Genomic DNA, 23,150 nt, shown 5'->3' on the forward strand with positions numbered 1-23,150 from the left:
AACCCACACACCCAGCAATTAGTAGTGTTAACCACTAACTGATGCTGGTGAAGGAGCTGAATAAAGGAATTGTTGCGGAATTCTGCACGTCTAGCCTGCTCGTGTTCAGGTAAGATATGAAAAGAATGAGGAGAAGCAGTGGAGGTGAGTTTAAGGTCAGGGGTAGGAGTAGGTATGGCAGAAGGTAAGAAGTAAGACATCGTGTAATACACCCCACCCGCCAATAATGCAGAAACAGTCACAAACAATACGAATATTTGGAACATAAAACATTTGGTACGACTGAGTTGCTGCAGCTTGAATCTCTGCGCTTGAGCTCCTTCCAAGTCCATCAGCTTTGAAAATGCCATTCCCTACGACCGTCCGCAACGTTTCTTGACGCACTTCGTTCTGTGTAGCAGTAGTCAATCCCTAGGAGTTCCCAGGAACCGACGGTCTTTAACCTAGTGTCAAGACCTACTAACCAGAAGGAAGTACACGCGCGGCCCTACGGCCTTTATTCACAATTATATATATGCGAAAACAATGTTTCTCAGCTGTGGAAGCAAAAAAAATGTAAGGAATGGAACTCAACAAAAATAATTACAACGATACAATGTTCAAACTGATCGTGGAAAACGGGATAATGCAATTGTCAAAAGACAAGACAGAATTTTATTAGTCTCTGGTGCTAGATCGCAAGAAGTATCGGGTTTTCCCAGGACGTGTCTGTTCGCCAAACAAAGGATCCGTCAAAGGGACAGCGTCCTGTTGATCAGCTGAATGTTCTGGTCTTGAGTCTTTTGATGACAAATGTTCAACAGTGTCTTTTTGCTGCACTGAGGATTCTCCGACAGGTTGTGCGTCACTGAAAGGTACAAACGCCAGCAATCCTTCGGTTTCAGTTGACGCAATGCCTCTCCTCACCCACGAGTCTGCTGGCAACGGAATAGGGACTTTTTTCGTGTGGGTGGCATGCACCCAATTCTTCCGTCCCTCAAGACGAACTGCAGTTCTCGTGGCAAGGAGGACCTGGTAGGGTCCAGTGAACCTGGGATCCAAGTTGTTCTTGCGCGAAAAGTTTCGCGTTACCACCCAATCTCCGGGCTGGAGCTGGTGGCCTGGACCCTCCGTCTGCGTCGGCAATGCTTCGTGAACCTGTTGGTGAATTAACCTCAGTTTAGCAGTCAAGTCATGAAGATAATCGATCAACATTGGATACTCAAGATCACAGAACGCACCTGGCCTAGGAACCCCCCAAACATTCGCAGGACGACCGAACACTATTTCATAGGGACTGAGCCCTACTCGGGAGTGTACGGTTGCCCTTGTTGACAATAATGCTAAGGGTAAGGCGTCAGGCCACGAGAGACCAGTCGTAGCCTGAATCTTTGCTAGCTTCAGTTTAAGGGTGCCGTTATACCCTTCAACCAAACCAGCTGACTGGGGATGATTGGCGATATGGAATTTCTGATTAATTCCAAGGCCCTTACACACACTCTTCATCACACTCCCCACGAACTCACTTCCGTTATCCGACCACACAACTCTAGGCATTCCGTACCGAGGAAAGTATTCCTTCAGTAGGATTTTCGCAGTTGACAATGCAGTGTTGTCCTTAAGAGGGTAGGCTTCGATCCATCGGGAGAACGCGCAAACCACAACTAAAACGTATTTCAGGTTATTGCATCTCTCCATATGGATGAAGTCCAATTGGATCACCTCAAAGGGACATGAAGGGGGAGCAAAACTACCAGGAGGAGTTGGGGTTCCCTTACCAGGATTGTACAACATGCACACCATACAGTTCTTAACCAAGCGTTCAGCACATTTCGTGATACCATCATTCTTCCACACAGGAGACAACAACTTGCAAATACCTTTCGCGCTAATATGTGCTAACCCATGCGCCATTGTCACAACAGCTAGCACATACGCATCAGGCAACATCCATCTTTTCTGATCCGATAAGTCAATCCAACAACCATTCGCATCCAACTTTCCCGTGCTTTCTTTCCACTTCATCTTTTCAGTCTCGGTGGCCTCATTCTGAATTACTTTCACACTCTCGATAGTGTCTTCACACATACTCGATTCTGTAGGCCACCTAACCGAACTCGTCACATACATTCGAGTGCTAAGGTTCCGGGCAGTCTCCTTAGCAGTCTCATCCGCAAAAGCATTACCACGACCGACATCATCCGTCACCTTACGATGCGCACTACATTTAACAATCGCCACTTGCTTAGGCAACGTAAGTGCATCCAAAAGATCATTCACAAGCTGACCATGCTGAATCTTCGTACCATGCGATGTTAGAAAACCTCTCTCTCTCCACAACCGTCCAAAACTATGTGCGACGCCAAAGGCATATTGGCTGTCGGTAAACACATTCACACGTTTCCCTTTCGCTAACACACACGCTCTAGTGAGAGCGATCAGCTCTGCGGCTTGGGCAGAACTCTGATTTAATCTTGCAGCCTCAACAACAGTATTCAATGTTACAACAGCATAAGCAGTAGTCACATCGCCATTCGGCAACTTGAAACATGACCCATCCACATACAGTGTTCCATCTGGGTCTTCCAATGGGGTGTTTTTAAGGTCCACTCGACCTTTTGTTTCCTCCTCTGTCCTCAAATAACAGTCATGTTCTGTTATTTCATCTGACTCTGAGCTAATTGGTAACAAAGTTGCCGGGTTCAGGACATTACAACGTTTTATCTGGATGTGACTTGCCAACAGCGTCAATTCGTACCCAGACAGTCTCGCACTCATCAAGTGCTGAGTTTTCGTACGATTCAAAAGAGTGTCAACTGCATGCGGAACCATCACCGTAAGCATATTATCCATGACCAATCCTGCTGATTGTCGGATGGAGACCGCAGCTGCCGCCGTTGCTCGTAAACAACTCGGCAATGCTCTAGCTACCGGGTCCAAGGTCGAGGAAAAATATGCACATGGACGTTGCTTACCACCAAAAGGTTGCGTTAAGACACTCAACGCACAACCTTCCCTCTCGTGAACATATAATGTAAACGGCTTACTGTAGTCAGGAGTACCTAACACAGGGGCCGAACACAATGAATCACGTAATTCAGAAAAACTTTTCTGACATTCTTCCGTCCATGGTAAAGGAGTTGAAACATCCTTGCACGTAAGAGCTACCAATGGTTTCGCTAGCAATGAAAAATTTGGAATCCATTGCCTGCAGTACGACGTGATACCTAAAAAGGCACGCACATCTCTTTGGGTTGTTGGCACAGCCATTCGTGCAATCGCTGCAATTCTCTCTGGGGTCAACCGCCTTCCCTCCTTTGACAATAAGTGACCTAGATAGGTTACTTCTTGACAACAATATTGGAGTTTAGAAGGTGACACCTTGTGATTTAACTCGCAGAGATGTTGCAGCAACGACACCGTAGCAGTTTTGCAAATGTCCTGAGTATCTGCAGCCACCAGTAAGTCATCGACGTATTGGATTAAGGCCGCACCAGCCGGCAACGTAAACGCATCCAGTTGACCCTTCAAGGCTTGACTGTAAATGGATGGACTTTCACAGTAGCCCTGAGGAGCGCGTTTGAACCGGAAGCTGCGTCCACCAAGAGAGAAACCGAAAAGGTCTCTGCTCTCTTCTGCAATAGGAATGCTGAAAAACGCGTTTTTCAAGTCAATCACCGAAAACCAAGATGCAGAAGCTGGAATCAGAGTCAGTAGTGCCGTAATGTCAGGCACAACGGGGAACTGAGGAATCACAATTTTATTCACCTCCCGTAAATCGATAACGAAACGATAAACAGGTGGCTTCGAAGGATCAGTACGTTTTAGAATGGGCAGTACAGGGCTGTTGCACACGTTTCCCCGTGTTTCCTCAACAACGTCTTTCTCGATCAAATCATAGATGATCGCTAACAATGCTCGTTCACCATCAAGAGAGATACGATACTGGGGAATACGTGGCAACCGCGCGTTAGATTTCAACTGAACAACATAAGGGGAGATGTCAAGCAGGCCCACGTCATTGGGACCTGTTGCCCACAAAGATGCAGGAAGAGAACTCAATTCCGGTGGAAGCTTACCGAGAGACAAGTACATAGGAGAGACAACCCTCTCTCCCAGCGTAAGCTTTACACCCGCAGGAGAACAATACAGAGTTGCATACAAACGTTTAAGCAAATCCAGACCCAAAAGATTTTCACCACAACCCGTGGTCAAAATCAACGGAGCTTCTAGCTCACGAGGCCCAATTGTAAGGGGCAAAGGGCGCGAAACTGGATTGCTAACGGGGGCGCCAGAGAATCCAACGGAAACATTCGTTAAGCCAGACAAAGGTGCGCCAGGGAGTTTCGAATGCTTTATGGAACTTTTCGCTGCACCAGTGTCCAACAGAAAAGGCTCAACGACGCCCGATGTAGCAACTGCGACGTAAGGCCCTCTCTGATCAACCGGAACTGATACCACTCCCTCTCCTTGTCTATGGCTGTCCTAGTAATTACTGTCGTCAGTTCCTTGATCGACGTAATAATCGTCTACATTGTACTGCGCAGATCGTCCTTGCGACAATCCACGTTGATCAAAACAATTATCGGAATTTGATGAGTTATCTGAACGGTCATTCTGAGCACCACGACCCCTGCCGCGTGATGTCAGCTGTGAACCACCACGACCTCCTCTAGATGAATTACCGCTATTACGTTCGTTCAGAACAGGACAATTGAATTTGATATGACCCTCCTGTCTACAATAGGCACATTGATTGTACCCTAACGAAGATCTTTGGGAAGAGGAGTCATTACGAGTTTGTGATCGGTTCGATTGCGGCTGCGATCGATTTTGTTGCGAAGCAGTCTGATTCGAACGTGGAGGATAGGCTTGCTGCAACAACACTTTAGTTTTAAGTTCTTTCGTCTTTTTGTCAGCACGGTCGTTCTCTTCTTTCTCTCTGTTCTCATAATACTGTGCCGTGGCCAATATCTGAGCCGAAGTAGAAACGGCCCACGCACTTTCTGAATTCTTTAATTTATTGCTCAAATCGGGCAATAAGTTCGAAACAAATTTATCCACGAACAACCTTTGACCACCCTCAGTGCTCATATCCTGACCACTATGATCAATGAATGCCTCCTCGAACCTCGTAAAGAAGTCGGAGACACTCTCGTCCTTCTTCTGTTTGCAAGCCGACAATTTGTCCCAATTCACCCTCATAGCTGGCATAAGAGTTTTCATTAACGTTATTATCCTTTGAGGGAGAGCAGTAATAAGTTGTTCAGGCTTAGCCCCACCAACTTGTCGCGTATCGGCCGCAATAAGAGCAGCCCAATCACCACCTAATTCATTTGGGTGGTTTTCCTGACGAATCTTAGCCCATACCGGTTGCGGTACGACATTGCCAAACAGCATGTCAATATCGGCTAGATTCATTACCGTAGCGTCTACGAGCTGCGACAATTCTTTATAATACCCTGCAGGATTTTTGCGAGGGTTGGGCAAGGATTGCTTTACCTGCAACACCTCCGAGCGTTTCCATGGGAGATGTATCCATACTCTCTGGAAATGTGGCAAGATCGGGGGTTGAGCATTAGCGTCGCCTGGCATCCACACTGGTGGAACTTCTCGCATAGGAAATTGACCTGACTCATCTGGCTGTCTTTCGACATCCTCAACAAACAAGGCTTGCGGTATAGGAGTGGGACGAAAAGATAGCAACCGTTCAACAGCTCGGCGAACGTTGGTATCCACTATCAGTCCAGTCGAGAACTGAAGCTGTAGATCAGACAAAGCGGTCAGCACCTCGTCAGGTGCATCAGCCGATATCTGATCGCGAAGGACCTTATACATTTCTTCGAACACGAATCTTTGGGTTGGTATGTTGAATTGACAAAACGTGTCGAGTACAACACGAGGTGGATTTCTAAGGGGATGCGTCATCCAACCCATCGCCATATTATATAGCGAAGCGCGTTCCCTGTTACCAGGAAGCTGACTACGTCTCTGAGGACCATCTGAACCAGCGGACCCCAGAACAGGTCCGAGCGAGTGAAAGAAACTAGCCGCAAGAGGAGAATTACGACTACGAGTAGAGGGAGAAGTATAGGACACAGGACTAACAAGTGAAGGAGTAGAGACAGAAACAACAGCAGGAGTTAACAGAGCAGGAGCAGTAGCGGGAGCTGGAGTATGTGGAAGCGGAGGAGCAGTAGGGATAGCAACAGGCAAAAGAGCAGGAACAGTCGGAAGAACGGGTGCAGGTTGAGGAACAGGCAAAGGGAGAATAGGTGCAGGAACAGGTACAGGGGGAATCACAGGAGCTGCGACACCCTGTACATACGGAGGTGGCGATTTCATAAGATAGGACATTAAAGGATCCTCAACTGCTTCTTCCTTCTTTTCCGACTCCGTAGGCAAAGCAGGATAGCATTTATCTATAGTCATACGCTGTAATCTATCAAACACTTCCTTTTCCTTAACCTCCTTATCATGCTGAAATTGCTCTGCCTTTTTTACAATAGTAACAGTCTCTCTGATTTCGTTTAGTCTGTCTGATTTCTTTCTGTCGGGCTTCTTTGCGCCACAACCGAAAGGCATCAAACATGGCCGGCCTTGACTTTTTCTCGAACAATTTAGCCTCTAGGTTATCTAAGATCGGGGTCTCAAAGCTACCATGAGGTGGCCAACTAAGGACACCGTCCTTCTTTGTATAGCGAATCCAATAATTATTAAAGGTAATCGGGCCGAGCCCGTGTTTACTGTACAGTTCATAAGTCGGAGTTCCAACCGGAGGTATCGGACACGAGTCCTCCAGTCGGGAATCCACACCACAAGGTCTGAAACAACTAAACAAAGTACTACGACCAGGCATCTTGCACACTAGCCGAGTTTCACAAACTTCAAGAGTTACGGGATTTACCAAGTCCCAGCAAAGAGCAAAAACCCTCGGTTTTTGGCGTCTGCAGTCGTCAAATAACACAACAAAGTACGCTAGCAAAGTGTCACCGACAAAAACACTCACACAGCGTCAACAACAAAAACACTCGCTAAAGTGTCAACAACTAAGGACTCTGGGAGCGACCCACAAATACTTAACTCAAAGATCGATGGCGTCACCAGGAAGGCCCGTCAATCGTCTCGCTATACCAAGGTCTACGCCAGGCGCCAAAACAGGTCTACAGTCAGGGCAGCAGTCCGTCGCAGCCGTCAGGAAGCGGGAATCTTCGCGGGAAAAGTCTTCGGGCCACTTATTTCGACAACAGGATCGATGAAGCGGAGTGCACCTTCCCTCGGAGATTTCACACGAAGTTCCTCACGATCGTCGGGCTTGGACCGGTACCACTGATGCAGCCCCACATTGGGCGCCAACTGAAGGACTGGGTTCTTTAAGACCCAGCGGTGCCAGGGGACAACACCTGAAACCTTCGTGGGTTACCTGCTCCGGCGTACGAATAACAGAGACACGGGACACTTCCTTCGGCTTCAAAGATTCAAGGTTTATTTACTGCAGGGAACACAGAAGTCACCACAAGTACAACACGTGCAACTTGGGGAGACTGCTTCAAATTGGTTCTGTGGATCGCTCCTTTTATACAGAATTTACCCATAGGACAACATGATACACAAAGGTTTACAACCCGGTTCCCACAATTATCCCCCAGAGGGGTCGCTTTGGTCACTTTGTTACACACAAGGTCCGGAACATAAGTGCGGAAACATTTGGCGGTTCCCAACTGTAAAAACCCATCTTCCCAACATTAGTGCATTCCAATCGACAGTAAAACAGATCGAAATAGGAACAAAGACAGGTGCAGAGGAAGATGGAGACAGTGGGGAGATCGGAAAGGGTGTAAAAGGGGAGGTATCGGGAAACACGAGATACAAGCATCAAAGGGACGTGCCTAATGAGATGCACGGCTGAGACAATAAACTGGCACGACAAGATGAGCCTCGAGCGGGCCATCTGCCTTACAGTATCATCCCCCTCATCATAAAGACACTTACAAAGAACATATGTCTTCCGCAAGTATCTTGGGGAGTCCCAGGGTCGCGAAGCGGACAACGTCCGTTCGCTGGCTACTTGAGGGCAAGAGACAAAATGGATGCCGTATCTAAGATGGAACCCGTGGGTACAGATGAAAAACCCACATAACAAACGAACGGTTTAAGTTAGCACAGCGAAACTGCGCACACTTACTAAACTCGTCATTTGCGGTTCGTAGATACCAGACTCGACCATATTCGTGCGAGTCGAGAACACCACTTACAATTGTCACGGAACCTCAACGTTGTGTGTCCAAGCACGTGCCAGTTCATATTGCACCCTCAAGTTTAGTGATCTGAAAGATAGTTTAGAGTTAGTAATAGCAGAGTGCATAGAACAGAGTACATAGAACTGCACAAGTATATTTCTGCTTTATGCCTTTAGACACCCAGGATACTGTATTACAACAACTTCCACTGCAATGTGCTCTCTTTTTCTCACAGAGTACTCTACCCCATACTATACCCCATGCACTCTCACTGCATAGCGGTGAGTTCTTATTACTGAATACCCAGCCTCTTTAACCCCATTGACTCCCAGAGTCCGGAGGTGAGTGCCTTTTCTTGCGCACCCAGACTGTTCCAATCTATCCACTCCCACTGCCCGGAGGTAATTGTACATTCCTTCGCAGCCAAGCTGCTGCACACTATCCACTCTCTCCACCCACGGTGACTTCTCGTTGCTTCGGAAACAAGCTTCCTTGCTCACCTTGTGCCTTTGGTGTGATTCAAAATGGGTGCACCATGTGTCGAAGCAGCCTTCTTAGGGGTTGTTACGATGGCCACGCATCACCGCAGAATCCTCAAACGTTGAGCTTTGGAGGTGTTGGGGGGGGGGATGCCAATTAGTGAAACTGTTAGATAAAAAGGAAAATAAGATTGTGCGTCATTTGTTTATCAAAGGAGAGATGAAGTGAGAGAGTGACTGAAAAGAATATTCGCAGCTCACCTTTCTGTCACTGGTGTGTCTTCCACCACGTGCTGAGACATAGTGCACCCTGAAGCTCTATATCTAAAAGATAGTAAAACAAAGATGTTATGATTGGTAATTGTCACTATGTTAATGTGGAGTAGAATAACATCACCCTTTCACACACCTTCCCATCCGCATCAAAAATACAACTATTTGTACAGTTTCAACTTGTTTAATGGGCTTCCATTTATGAACAATTAGTACAGTAATAATGTTTTCCATCCGATTGTGGAAAAGAAGTGGTGCGCAGTGATACACGTGGTGTCAATCATCACAACCGATGGACTTTTGACCGACTATAAAAACGTTCCTGCTATAGGAAAAAAATGCAAATGTAATAAGATACGGCACATTGGACTACGTACGCCTAAATCGCTGCGTCGCCTTTTTGTATCCAGTCTGCTGCACCCCATCGACTCCGTCCGCTGTGCACCCAGGCCTCACTGCTCACCTTTTCGCGGCCAGGTTACATTCGACATCATGCAGTCCTGCTCTGCCACCAAGAAGTCTCATATTTGGTGCTCAGTCTTGATATCACTATGGCAAAGGACATACTCGTGCACCAATCTTCATCGCATGTTTCTCACCCACTCAGTCCTTACGGTACCACTAACACAGTGACCAAAGAGTCCATGCACGTGGTAGTGGGCCCTCCTGTTCGGTAGTTTAGGCCTAAATGAGGCGTCCGAATCAGTCGGACGGGCCATCACAGCGCTTGCGATGGGACCAAGTCTGAAATGGCGAAGTGCATGTGCGCCCTGTCTTTTTTTATTGAAAGGGTCACGTGTGTTGTGACGCTTGTGCTGGATGGGTCTTGTGTGGGTGTATACCAGCCATGAGGGAGCGTGTGTGCCGTTCTGACAACTAGACCATCATGAATGATGTAATATGTGACATCATCACCAGTGGATTGCGGGCGCGAGAGTTACAGTTAGTACAACTAACTATAATGGAGGAATTTCAATCGTTTTGTATGAGTGAAATGTCCAGCTAACTATAAAAACCCCTGAAAACTATAGTTTTTTCAATGAATATAGATATATATGAAGGCACGAAGTCCTGAATTACCTCTTCTGGTAGAAAGAGTTAGTTACGGACCACAACGTGTAGTTTTAAGGTGAGTGCTTTATTGCAGTTTCTAGTACCTATTGGGGCTGGCTCTAATCAGTAAGGCTGAGCCTAATAACAAAAACAACAGAGATAAATGCCAATACTGATGCTAGAATTCAACGAGTTAATTACCAATGTGAAGACAACAGATCAAAACATGTGGAGGATAATCAATAGCTCTTTATTCTGAAATATTCTCGTTTATGCACAGTTTTTTAATTAATGAAGCAATTCAAAACCAAACTGTGTAACAACAATGGAAAACGGACACAAAAAGTGATGTAAAACATCAAGCACACAATCACTCATAGTTCTTCAAACATATCACAAGCAGTCAACTCACAAACACACAATCAAACAATGTACTCCACACATTCTGAAAAGCAAATAAACCAGTTGGTGGGGTACTCGGTCTGCTAAAAGAATCAATTGCTTTTCATAATATTCTAAGCAATACACTATAAGCTGTACAATTAAATCATAATCTTGAAAGCATAATCATCAAATTCAAGTGTAAAGCCACAGGTCAAAATGCAAAACAATTGTGCACCAAGACACAAAAAGCAGACCAAACTGGCCTACACGTTTCGAATCCTTCTAATTTTCAGGATTCTCATCAGGGCCAATTAGTTCTGTTGAGAGAAACAAAAGATACAGATGTCTAGTGTATAGAGAACCAAAACACTTGGGGCGCTACTACACCTAAGTAAAACTTCCGCTTACCAGTATATCCTACAAACAAGGTCTTATGCTTAACGGTCTCCTCTTGCAAAAGTGAGGAAAAGAAGAGAGAATTTTTTTTTTGTAAAGGATGCACCCTTTCAACAAGTGTGGACATAAAAAAGAAAGGCAATTGAAATAGAGGGTGTCGAGGCATTCAGCTTACCTCGTGGTGAGTGGACCGTGTCCTAAATTAGCTGGTGTCGGGTCCTCAGCTTGCTTGAATTCAAGAAGGGGGAAGGTAAGCCGGGCTGGACGACCTGTTGTGGCAAACATACCAGCAGTTAGCATGGCAATTAACTAGAATTGAAAAGGCCGTCCTTAAGGTTAACGAGGGCGCTGAACAAGTAAAGGCAGGGGGAATTGCAAAGAAGCGTGGGCTTACCGAGTTCGTCCTCGGGCTGTCACTCCGAGTGGAGGAGTGGCGTGGTGGTTAATCAAGCGTAATCGGTGGTGAAGCGGGTCACTGCGGGGAGAAGAAATGAGCAGTTAACGGAATACGGATGGGGATGTGGCAAGTGTATTGACGATTTCTAGTCGATAGCGCGGGGCTTACCGGTAGCGATTCCCGGAAATGTAGCTCCGTCCTCACGTCGATCTGGACATGTGGTAATGCTCATGCGTTGGTGCAGGAGGGCCTGGGTAATATGGTCCCGGAGCCAGACAGTGAATAGGTGTACGGAGCATGCGCTGGCACTAGCTCTCAAGCTAGAAGGTTTGTACATTATTGGGCATGCGTAGTCACGGGCGCAATGGATCAAGGGAGTGGTGGTCCCTGTGCTGTCCCGGGTGTGAAACTCAATCGCTACCGACCAAGGTAGTTGGAAAAAAAAACAAAAGGCATCGCCACAGTGAGGTTTGAAGAACGGGCAATCCATGTTCAATAATTGACATCCCACTGCGGGCTGAGATTATTTAAAAAGTCCACAAAGAAAGACCTTAGCGAAAGAACAAGACCGGATCCTGGGGGGTGCGCATGGGTCAAACAGCATTGCAGGGAGGGGCGAAAACGGGTCTCTCGGATGGGCATCCACCAAAGGAGTGGCTAGGGGAGGAAATTGATTATTAAATGTTTCGCAGTCAAATGTCTTAAATGGGAGCTATTTACAAGGGGAATCTAGACAGAAGCTAAAAAGGGGGTTGTGGGTGCAGGGGGACCGTAGAGTTTGTAGATTTCAGATAATTCATTCAGGCCTGACACAGCCGTGTCAAACTTCACAATCAATAGTGCCTCTCTTTTGGAGAGCTTCAGATCTAGATCACCTCCACGTGGATCTTTTTCATCTTTAGAGATTACTGTCCATTTGAGGTCACTAGTCTGATGTTTTAATCTCGTCCAGTGATTCACAAGTGGTGCTGTTTCCACTTTCTTCTTGATTCTCCATTTATGTTGAGAAATTCTGTGGCGGATTTCCTGATTAGTTTTTCCTATGTACAGAAGCCCACATGGGCATAATACTCCATAGACAACATATTTGGACTTGCAATTGCTAAAAGGGTCATGTTTCCTTGAGATTCCTTTATTTTGAAAAAGTGAACCTTCTATGGTTGCTTCACAGCTCAGAGACTAATACAATGCTTCCCCTGGCAGAGGGGAAGACTTCTCCATGCACCGCTTTAAAGACTATGAGTCTTATTCTTTTTATCCAGAATTTGATAAAGTTTTCACAATGACTATGAGTTCAATTTTTTTTATTGTTCTTCATTAATTTCTTTGTATTTCTTTTATTATATAACTCATTGTTTTCATGGTTATAACCAAAGCATATGTATCCTCTAATCTCAATGATGCCAAAACAATTTCATTTTTTCCAATGCATTTCGGGCTTTCTGGCAGCCCTTCATCAGGGGATTACTCTACAAGTAAAGAAAGTGAACATCCGTCAATGGTGATGTGCTCAACGGTTAAAGAGGCGCAATGCGAAGTTAGTGAGTGATTTTACGCTGCAATATGCGGTGTTCATGCCTGTGTACAGCATCCTTCAAAAAGTCGGGTGTGTTCAGGTGCATGTGAGTGAATGAATCATTTAAATAATGCACTAAACCCTCGTATACCCTTTTAATGTAGGTGGTGTTACAAACCGCGTGATTGCAAGTGCTCTGTTCTGTTGACAGTGCGAGGCAAATGGTGACACCAACTCAACCGCACGGGTGGATATAGTGTACTCACGGGAAACATTCAAAGCGTTGTAAAGCCTGGAATGAAAGATGAAATGTCAGTGTTCTAATGACTGACCGTACTTCGTGGTTAAAAAATAAATAAACCGGTCCTCGTGCAAGGTACTTACTCGGGTTAAGGTGGTTCCGCGACGTGTCAGGGCTTCTGTCTGACTCGTGTTGTGGTGTACGGTGCCCCAGTGAAACGAAGTGTGTGGCCAACGCGTTGGGGATCAAACACTAAAAAAGGACTGGACGGCAGTTGGTGTTTACGGTCGCCATGTTGGAATGGGGTGTAAAACCAGTGGAGATAATCTATAGTGCCGGGAGTGTGTGTAAATAAACAGTGCTGGTGAAAGATTACCAGTGAGAATGAGACCAAGTAGCACAACATATACTGGTATACTGCAAAGTAAAAAACCAACAACATTGCAATCAAAATATACATGGACTATTTTTATAGATAACATAGGAATTCCATCCTATCATTCAACCCGTTCGGTTGCATTGTGGCCATATGCCAGATCCAATAGTTCTCTCGTTTTAACAGAGTGTTCTTATTGTTTCTGCTTGGTTTGATCTGTTCCAAGACCAGGAATTTCAATTGTGCCACAGTGTGGTGTTTTTCAAGAAAATGTGCTGCGACAGAAGATATCAAGTTGTTGGTTCGAATGTTACTCTTGTGTTCGTGTATACGTACTCGAATTTTTCTCTCCGTGTGCCCTATGTAGCAGGAACCACATGGGCATTTGAGCATGTAAATGACATTGGCAGAATTGCAAGTAGCATTGACTTATAGTCTAACTTTGTGGCCTTTCATGGGATGATTTGTGTAGTTCCCTGGTATGATATTGTGACAATTGCTGCAGTTGTGACATGGCAAAAGTCCTTTATATGTCTCTGGCTGTTGTGGTTCGCAGGGTCTCGTCAGGATCTCTTTGATGTTACGTCCTTGTGTGTATGCAAAGATAGGTGACTGTGCGAATGCGCCTTGAAAATCCGGTCCAGTGCTCAGGAGTGGCCAATGTTTAGATATGATTTTTTTGAAGTGGTTGCTGATGATGGTGTATTTAGATAACACCACCATACGCGTGTTTTCTTTCTTGGGTTTGATCCGAAGTAATTCTTGGCGTGTACTCTTCTTGCAGCGGGAGGCCGCTTCGTTCAATATTTTTTGGGGATACCCTCGTGTCTTGAATCGATTTAGCGTGTCATGAAGTTCTTTGTCACACTCTTTGTCTGCTGACACAATCTGTTTAATCCTCAACAGTTGTGAGTATGGTAAGTTATGTTTAAGAGCCGGTCGGTGAAAACTGTTGAAGTGTAAGATTGAATTGCGATCCGTTGGTTTACGGAAGATTGTTGTGTTGAACTTAGATCCTTGTTTGTGTATTTTCACATCCAGAAAGTGAATACAATCTTTGTCACAAATCGGAGTAAATTGAATTCTTTCGGTAATCTTGTTCCAGTTATTCAAGAATTCAAGCAAAGTACTAGTGTGGCCTGACCATAAGATAAATATATTGTCTATAAATCTTAGGTAAAGTTTACCATGAGTCTGCCAACTGGGGTCATTGAGTATGTGTGTCTCCTCAAAAGATTTCATAAAAATGTTTGCATAGGAAGGAGCTGAGCAATTGCCCATGGAAGTTCCGCATAGTTGCTGAAACCAGTTGTGGTTAACTGTGAAGTAGCTATGGTAAATAGTGTAAATATCATTAGCTCCATGAGTAAAACTTTTAGGTCTGAATCCAATGTCGATCCTGCTAGTTCTTTTTCTACAGCTTCAATCCCCAGATTGTGGGGTATGGACGTATATAAAGAACACACGTCCACAGTGCATAACACTAGATCTTGATCTGCTAACTGATTCGTGCAAGCTTCCAGTTTAACCAAGAAATCGGTGGTGTCACTGAAGTATGAATTGGTATTGAGTACAAACGGTTGCAAGTATTTGTCAAGGAATTTGCCTGTGGCTTCGTGTATGCTCCCTTTGGTGGATACTATCGGCCTTAGAGGCGGACGGGTAGGATGTTTATGTACCTTAGGTGCCCTGTACAAGACCGGGGCAGATGGGTTGTTGGGCGTAAGATATCTTCTGGCTCTATCAGTGATCGTGACATAGTCAAATGCCAGTTTGATAATTCCATTGAGAATACAGGTATACTCATTGGTGGGATCCATAGGGAGAAGAGCATATGTGTTCTTGTCTGCTGTGTGAGCTTCAACTTGTTCCTGATAATATGTTGCATCCATAATTACAAGGGCTCCCCATTTGTCGGCCGTTTGGCAAACAATAGATTTGTTATTTGCTAGCTTGTGTAGAATGTTTTGTTCCTTCTTTGATAGGTTCCCACGTTTCACAGGCTGTTGAAATGGAAGGGTAGCTATATCATGTTTAATCAAATTTTCGAAGGTGTCTATGATCTTGAGGCTTTGTGGAGCCAAAAAAGTGCTGTGGGGACGAAGACCTCTCAAATCATCATCTGCTCGTGTGGGTGTGGGCACCATATTTTGAAAGTAATGTTGCAAACTTTCAAAATGTGAAAAAAATTCGAGTACGTATACTCGAACACAAGAGTAACATTCGAACCAACAACTTGAGATCTTCTGTCGCAGCACATTTTCTTGAAAAACACCACACTGTGGCACACATTCCCAGCACTATAGATTATCTCCACTGGTTTTACACCCCATTCCAACATGGCGCCCGTAAACACCAACTGCCGTCCAGTCCTTTTTTAGTGTTTGATCCCCAACGCGTCGGTCACACACTTCGTTTCACTGGGGCACCGCACACCACAACACGAGTCAGACAGAAGCCCTGACACGTCGCGGAACCACCTTAACCAGAGTAAGTACCTTGCACGAGGACCGGTTTATTTATTTTTTAACCACAGAGTACGGTCAGTGATTAGAACGCTGACATTTCGTCTTTCATTCCAGGCTTTACAACGCTTTGAATATTTCCCGTGAGTACACTATGTCCACCCGTGTGGTTGAGTTGGTGTAACCATTTGCCTCACACTTTTAGCAGAACCGAGCACTAGCAATCACACAGTTTGTAACACCACCTACATTAAAAGGGTATATGAGGGTTTAGCGCATTATATAAATGATTCATTAACTCACATGCACCTGAACACACCCGACTTTTTGAAGCATGCTGTACACAGGCATCAACACCGCATACTGCAGCCTAAAATCACTCACTAACTTCGCATTGCGCCTCTTTAACTGTTGAGCACATCACCATTGACGGATGTTCACTTTCTTTACTTGTAGAGTAATCCCCTGACGAAGGGCTGCCAGAAAGCCCGAAATGCATTGGGAAAAATGAAATTGTTTTGGCATCATTGAGATTACGAGGATACATATGCTTTGGTTATAACCATCAAAACAATGAGTTATATAACAAAAGAAATACAAAGAAACTAATGAAGAACAATAAAAAAATTTGAACTCATAGTCATTGTGAAAACTTTATCAAATTCTGGATAAAAAGAATAAGACTCATAGTCTTTAAAGCGGTGCGCGGAGGAGTCTTCCCCTCTGCCAGGGGAAGCATTGTATTAGTCTCTGAAAGGATCTACGTTGTGAAGTTCAGACAGCGATTCCACTGGGGCATGCAAATGTACTAACAATTCGGATTACATTGGTAATCACCCAGCGGTGCCAGTCTCATTTACCATTTTTGCTTCACAGCTCACACAGGTTCCACACTGGTGGTGGCCTAAGACACGAGTGAGACCCATTAATTGCCTCAGTGTTGGTTGGACTTCCCGGGGTACTGCAGCTCTAACCACATGATTTGCAATGCTGCTCTCTTTTTTGAACGCAAAAATAGGCTGTGCATGTGTACTTTCGTCTAAGTTTTTGACGAGAGGCCAGTTTTGTCCAATGATTTTTTTTGAGTTGGTTGGCATTAGGACAATAGGTGGTGATGACGCAAACTTAACGTTTCATTTGTGGTTTATTTCTATGTTCCAAAAGACACTCCCTTCGGGTCCATCTAGCTCGCTTCATTGCGTTGCGCACCAGTTTTTGGGGATAACCGCGTTCGCACAGTTTGGTGACGAGATTCCCAGCATGCAGATTGTAATCTTCATTGAATGTACAATTCCTGCGGATGCGTAAAAATTGGCCATATGCCAAATTTTCTTTTAAGCTTCTGTGGTGGTTGCTTGAGAACAATAAGGCCTTATTTCTATCTGTCGATTTGGTAAATAGTGATGTAACTAATTTGCCTTCAGCTGGAAATACCTCCACGTCTAGAAATGATATTTAATTGGCCGAATAAGAAATGCTAAACTGGATGTCTGCTGTTCTAGCATTCAACCAATTATGGAAAAGCATGAGATTCTCTTTGCCGCCCGTCCAAATCATAAAAACGTCATCAATGAAACGTAGCCACGTTCCAATGTGTTCTCTGAATGGATTGTTGTTATGAACAAAAGTGTCTTCGTACAAGGACATAAATAATACCAGCAACTCTGGGGCAAAAGGGCACCCCATCCCCACTCCTTTTATTTGAAAAAAGAATTCCTTGCCGAAGCAAAAGTAATTCTTTTTGAGGGCAAATGATGCCAGGTCTACTAGAAACTGAGTTGGCACCTGGACCGGTCTGACTCTTAGATCTAAGAAATGGGAAAGCACTGCGGCTGCTTCATCCTGGGGGATTTGAGTATAGAGGGATGTCACATCCATTGTGACCATTAAATCATTCCCTCTTTTGAAATTGATATTATCCAGTCTATTGATGAAGTCTGTCGTGTCTTGCAAGTATAAGACCACAAGATTCATAAACCCCTTCAAAAAGCAGTCCACGTATTTGGCAATTGGTTCAAGTGAATCACATCCTGCCACTATTGGCCTTCCCGGGGGAGTTGTTTGATTTTTATGAATCTTGGGCAAGATGTAAAACATTGGTGTCTTAGGATGTTTGTTTTGTAAATATTCATATTCCTTGGGGCCCAAAAAGCCTTGTTCGCATCCTTCATTCAAAATGAAAAATAGTTGGTTCTGCAGTTCAATGGTAGGGTCTTTTGGAATTTTCTTATAACATGCGGGGTCATTGAGCTGCCTCATGACCTCGGCCGTATATTCGGCGGTGTCCCAAACAACAATAGACCCGCCTTTGTCCGCTTGTTTTATAGTGACCGTAGGGTCGTTTCGTAGGGTGGTTAAGGCATTAGTCTGTTCTTTGGAGATATTGAATTTAACAAACTTTTTTGTTTTTCCATATTAGAGATAGCGGACAAGACCGTCTTTTCAAACAGGATTATTTCTTTTGGAATTTTGTTGCCTGGAGGGCAAAAAGTGGATTTTTTGCGTAGCCCAGTCACTTCCGATGGTATTGTCGACTGGCTATCAGTGAAGAACAAGGTTAATCGTAGTTTGCGGCAAAATTCAATTAATTCTTTTTTCATCTTCACGAAATCTGTTTTTTTGGATGGCACAAATGACAAACCTTTGGCTAGAACACTTTCCTCTGCACTTGTTAGAGTTCATTTAGACAAGTTGAAAATGGGAGAAACCGCTAGTTTTTGTAATGTTGGCGGCGGGTTGTCATCTTCCATGGCGGTGTGTATCTCACCCTTGCTCTGGGTTGGCCTCTCTCTAAAAAGGAATTGGAAGCGGAACCCCGAGTTTGTTGTTGCTGATTCCATTTGCGATTCCTATTAGGTCTACTGTTACTGTTGTCACTTTCCCCCCAGAGCAGAATGATGTGTCCGAGAAGGTGATGAATTTATTGCGTGATCTACCGCGATTGTCCAGTAAATAACGCAGTGAGTCTGATTTCGTATAAAAGTCCGCTTGTAGAAAAGGATAGACGTTTTCTAGAGAAAAATTCTTTAAGTCCGCTTGTAGATAAGGATAGACATTTTCTAGAGAAAAAATCTTTTTGTCCTTTTAAAACTGATTGTTTTTTTGGGTAATGGTATAATCTTTGAATTCCTGGATTTCTTTATCCACTTTGTCCAATAAAGCCTTTGAATCTGTTATTGTTTGGTTACTGGTAATTTCTGATTCAAACGGGCGATTTCCTCTAGTTCTTGAAGTGAAATCCTAGCTGCAGTTTCGATGGTGAGGACCATAAGGTCCCTGCTACACTTCATTTCAATACAACTGAATCATTTTTTAAATAATGGGTCTTTGGTGAAAATCACCGGAATATTCTTGATTTGCAGGCCTCCTGGAATAGTCCCGTCCCTTAGATCTTGAAGTAGGAAATGACCATGGAGGTTGGTTCTGATTTGTTTTTTCTTCTATCGAAGAAGTTTATCAGATTCGTTTTGTGAAGTGGCTGATATACTGAGAGTCACTGAAGAAAATACCGGTGGAACGCTGAAAAGGTTTTTGATATGATCTTCACTGTAGACAAAGGCATCCTTCTCTGCCATATTATTAACAACTCTGCTCAGTTGCAGTTTCAGCATGACGTGTTTCGGATGTGTTTACACAACAAATATATATATATATATATATATATATATATATATATATATATATATATATATATTCACTGAAAAAAACATAGGTTATAGACCATATATAGTTAGGAATTCGCATTTACAAAACCTTATTTTACTCACACAAAACCATTGAAATTCCATATATAGTTAGTTGCACTAACTATATATCGCGCAGTGATGTCACTGACCATGTCATGAATGATGTAATATGTGACATCAGCAGTGGATTGCGGGTGCGCGATATATAGTTAGTGCAACTAACTATATATGGAATTTCAATGGTTTTGTGTGAGTAAAATAAGGTTTTGTAAATGCGAATTCCTAACTATATATGGTCTATAACCTATGGTTTTTTCAGTGAATTTTCAAGGTTTTGTAAATGCTAATTCCTAACTATATATGGTCTATAGCCTATGTTTTTTTCAGTGAATATATATATATACATACATATATAAACATATATCATCTGTATATCTATATAAATACAAACATAAATGCATGCATACATATACTTATATGCATACAGATGCATGTTATTTACATGAAAGTTGAAAAAACACTAATAAAAGCAAAGCTAAAAAGTCACCTCATTACAAACAGAATGGCTTTAACTTAAACGAGGGCGAGATCTATTGCATTTTCAATGCTTGTTTACTTTGGTTCCATCAAGAAGGCATTCAGATGTGTCACACATTTGCCATAAATTCTGAATGTTAGCACTCTAGTTGCACATTAGATCACTGTAGTAAAGCTACTGCTCACCAGGGACGTCTGCTGCTGGTATTCAAAGTGCATGTTTCAGTCTGCATGTCAGAATTTTTTTAATGAAATAGAAGAGGATTTGAGAAGTCACTCAAAATGATCCCTAATTTTTCTTTCTGAAGCACTAATCATACTTTCTATGGCAAAATTAACCCCCTCATGTTGTTCCTTTTTAAATTGAGTGTTTTCAGACTTACCACTTCATTCCAATCAAGATGGCTTCTGGTGTGCCATACTTTTGTCATAAGTAAGACTGTTAGCGCTCTAGTTGTTCTTTAGAACACTCTGGGACATTCTGTCATTGGGCTATACTTGGGGTACATCTGGGTGATATTTGGGCTACATTTAGGCTCTTTTGTCTCTGGTGGCCATCTTGGGAGATTGTATGTCAGAATTTTTTAATGAAATTGAAGAGGGTTTGAGAAGTCACTCAAAATGTGCCCTAATTTTTCTTTCTGCAGCACTAATCATAATTCATATGGCAAAATATACCCCCTCATTTTGTTCCTTTTTAAATTAAATGTTTTAAGAGTTACCACTTTATTCCAATCAAGATGGCTTCAGGTGTGCCATACCTTTGTAATAAGTAGGACTGTTAGCGCTCTAGTTGTTCTTTAGAACACTCTGGGACATTCTGTCATTGGGCTATACTTGGGCTACATCTGGGTGATATTTGGGCTACATTTGGGCTCTTTTGTCTCTGGTGGCCATTTTGGGAGACTGCATGTCAGAATTTGTTAATGAAATAGAAGAGGATTTGAAAAGTCACTCAAAATGTGCCCTAATTTTTCTTTCTGCAGCACTAATCATACTTTCTATGGCAAAATATAACCCCTCATGTTGTTTCTTTTTAAATTAAATGTTTTAAGAGTTACCACTTTATTCCAATCAAGATGGCTTCAGGTGTGCCATACCTTTGTAATAAGTAGGACTGTTAGCGCTCTAGTTGTTCTTTAGAACACTCTGGGACATTCTGTCATTGGGCTATACTTGGGCTACATCTGGGTGATATTTGGGCTACATTTGGGCTCTTTTGTCTCTGGTGGCCATTTTGGGAGACTGCATGTCAGAATGTTTTAATGAAATAGAAAAGGATTTGAGAAGTCACTCAAAATGTGCCCTAATTTTTCATTCTGCAGCACTAATCATACTTTCTATGGCAAAATATACCCCCTCATGTTGTTTCTTTTTAAATTAAATGTTTTAAGAGTTACCACTTTATTCCAATCAAGATGGCTTCAGGTGTGCCATACCTTTGTAATAAGTAGGACTGTTAGCGCTCTAGTTGTTCTTTAGAACACTCTAGGAGGCTGCAGTAGAACACAAAGGAATCAACTGACAGTCTCTGTCCTTGTTGGATGTACATGTTTTACTGAGAATGTCAGACTTCATTTTCACATGACTGAGAAAGATAATGTGAATTTACAGAAAATATGCTTTCAGTTTAGCTTATAGATCCCCTTCCAAACCACTGTGGGAAAATCATGAGATATTAGTTTTCTTTCAAACAATATTCATGATATCACAGCAGAAGGTTTTTTCACATGGTAAAATCACCTTAGAACCCACCACAATTCCTAAAACGAGTATGGTACCATCAACAAATGATTTATAATGTAACTAAAGTCCTAAAACCCTCTATTAACTACAATGCTTTTTAATGAGGTGCTATCATGTATATTGGTCCCAAGATGGCTGCCAACACTTCTTGGATGAAGTGCTGACAGCCAATCAGATCAGATGTGTGGTTAGGCTCCGCCCAGATATATATCTTTTTTTGAACCTAAATTACTCAAAATCCACTGGAGCACATATATTGAGACCTAGCAAAGGCACATCGGGCTAACAGTCCCTACAATTTTGCCAAGTTTTGTGCAAATCCATTCAGCCGTTCGAGCTAAAAGTGAGGCCAACCGCCCTATGGAAATTAACATGGGAAAAACGCGTTTTGGGACCCCCCTTTTTTCTCGGCCCCCCCTTGATGAAACCCCCCCAAATTGTCAGGGGCTGCTCAGAAACAAAATGTTCCATTTTCCTGAAAATTTCAGCCAATTCCGTCCACAAACGCCAAAGTTATTAGACATAGAATTTTCAAAAATCCCATAGAGAAAAAATCCTAACTATATATACCTACTGGCGACCGCCAGTAGGTAATATATATTACCTACTGGCGGTCGCCAGTAGGTAGTTATAGTTAGGATTTTTTTCAATGTTAAATCTCAAAATTCTATTTGGAATAACTTTGGCGCCGGTTGACGAATCTGCCTGAAAATTTCCTCAAAATGGCCTCGTCGAGCTCCGGTCCTTCCCTGAAAGTTTGGGGGGGATGCGTCAAGCGGGGGCCGAGATAAAAGGGGGGTCCCAAAACACGTTTTCCCCATGTTAATTTCCATAGGGTGGTCGACCTCACTTTTAGCCCGAACGGCTGAATGGATTTCCACCAAACTTGGCAAAATTGTAGGGACTGGTAGCCCGATGTGCCTTTGCTATGTCTCAAGATATGTGTTCCAGTGGATTTTGAGTAATTTAGGTTAAAAAAAATATATATATCTATAAGCGCGCCCCGGTACGCGCACCGGGGAGCGCTCCGGCACGCCACGCCACGTGACTTGCGCATGGAAAGCTGATTGGCTCTCGGGTGTCGGTAAACATTCCAAACAGTCCGGAGCGACCGCCATCTTGTGTCTCGGTAGGATCGAGACACAAGAGGTGGCCAAAACAAAGGGGGAAAAGACCATTAGGGGGCAGAGTAGGCCCCCCTGACCCCCTAGGTTTCATGTGGGGGCTATAAAAGGGCTCCGCGGGGGAAAAAAATATATATTTTTGCCGATTTGCGCGGGGGGAGCGCCCGGTACGCGCACCGGGGAGCGCACCGGGGAGAAAAGAGATTGGCAGAGTTTAAAAATGTAAGTCATTTTATATAAATGGGAGGTAGTTCTGAA

The sequence above is a fragment of the Lissotriton vulgaris genome, chromosome 4_1 (assembly GCF_964263255.1).
Source record: "Lissotriton vulgaris chromosome 4_1, aLisVul1.2, whole genome shotgun sequence".
NCBI lineage: Eukaryota > Metazoa > Chordata > Amphibia > Caudata > Salamandridae > Lissotriton > Lissotriton vulgaris.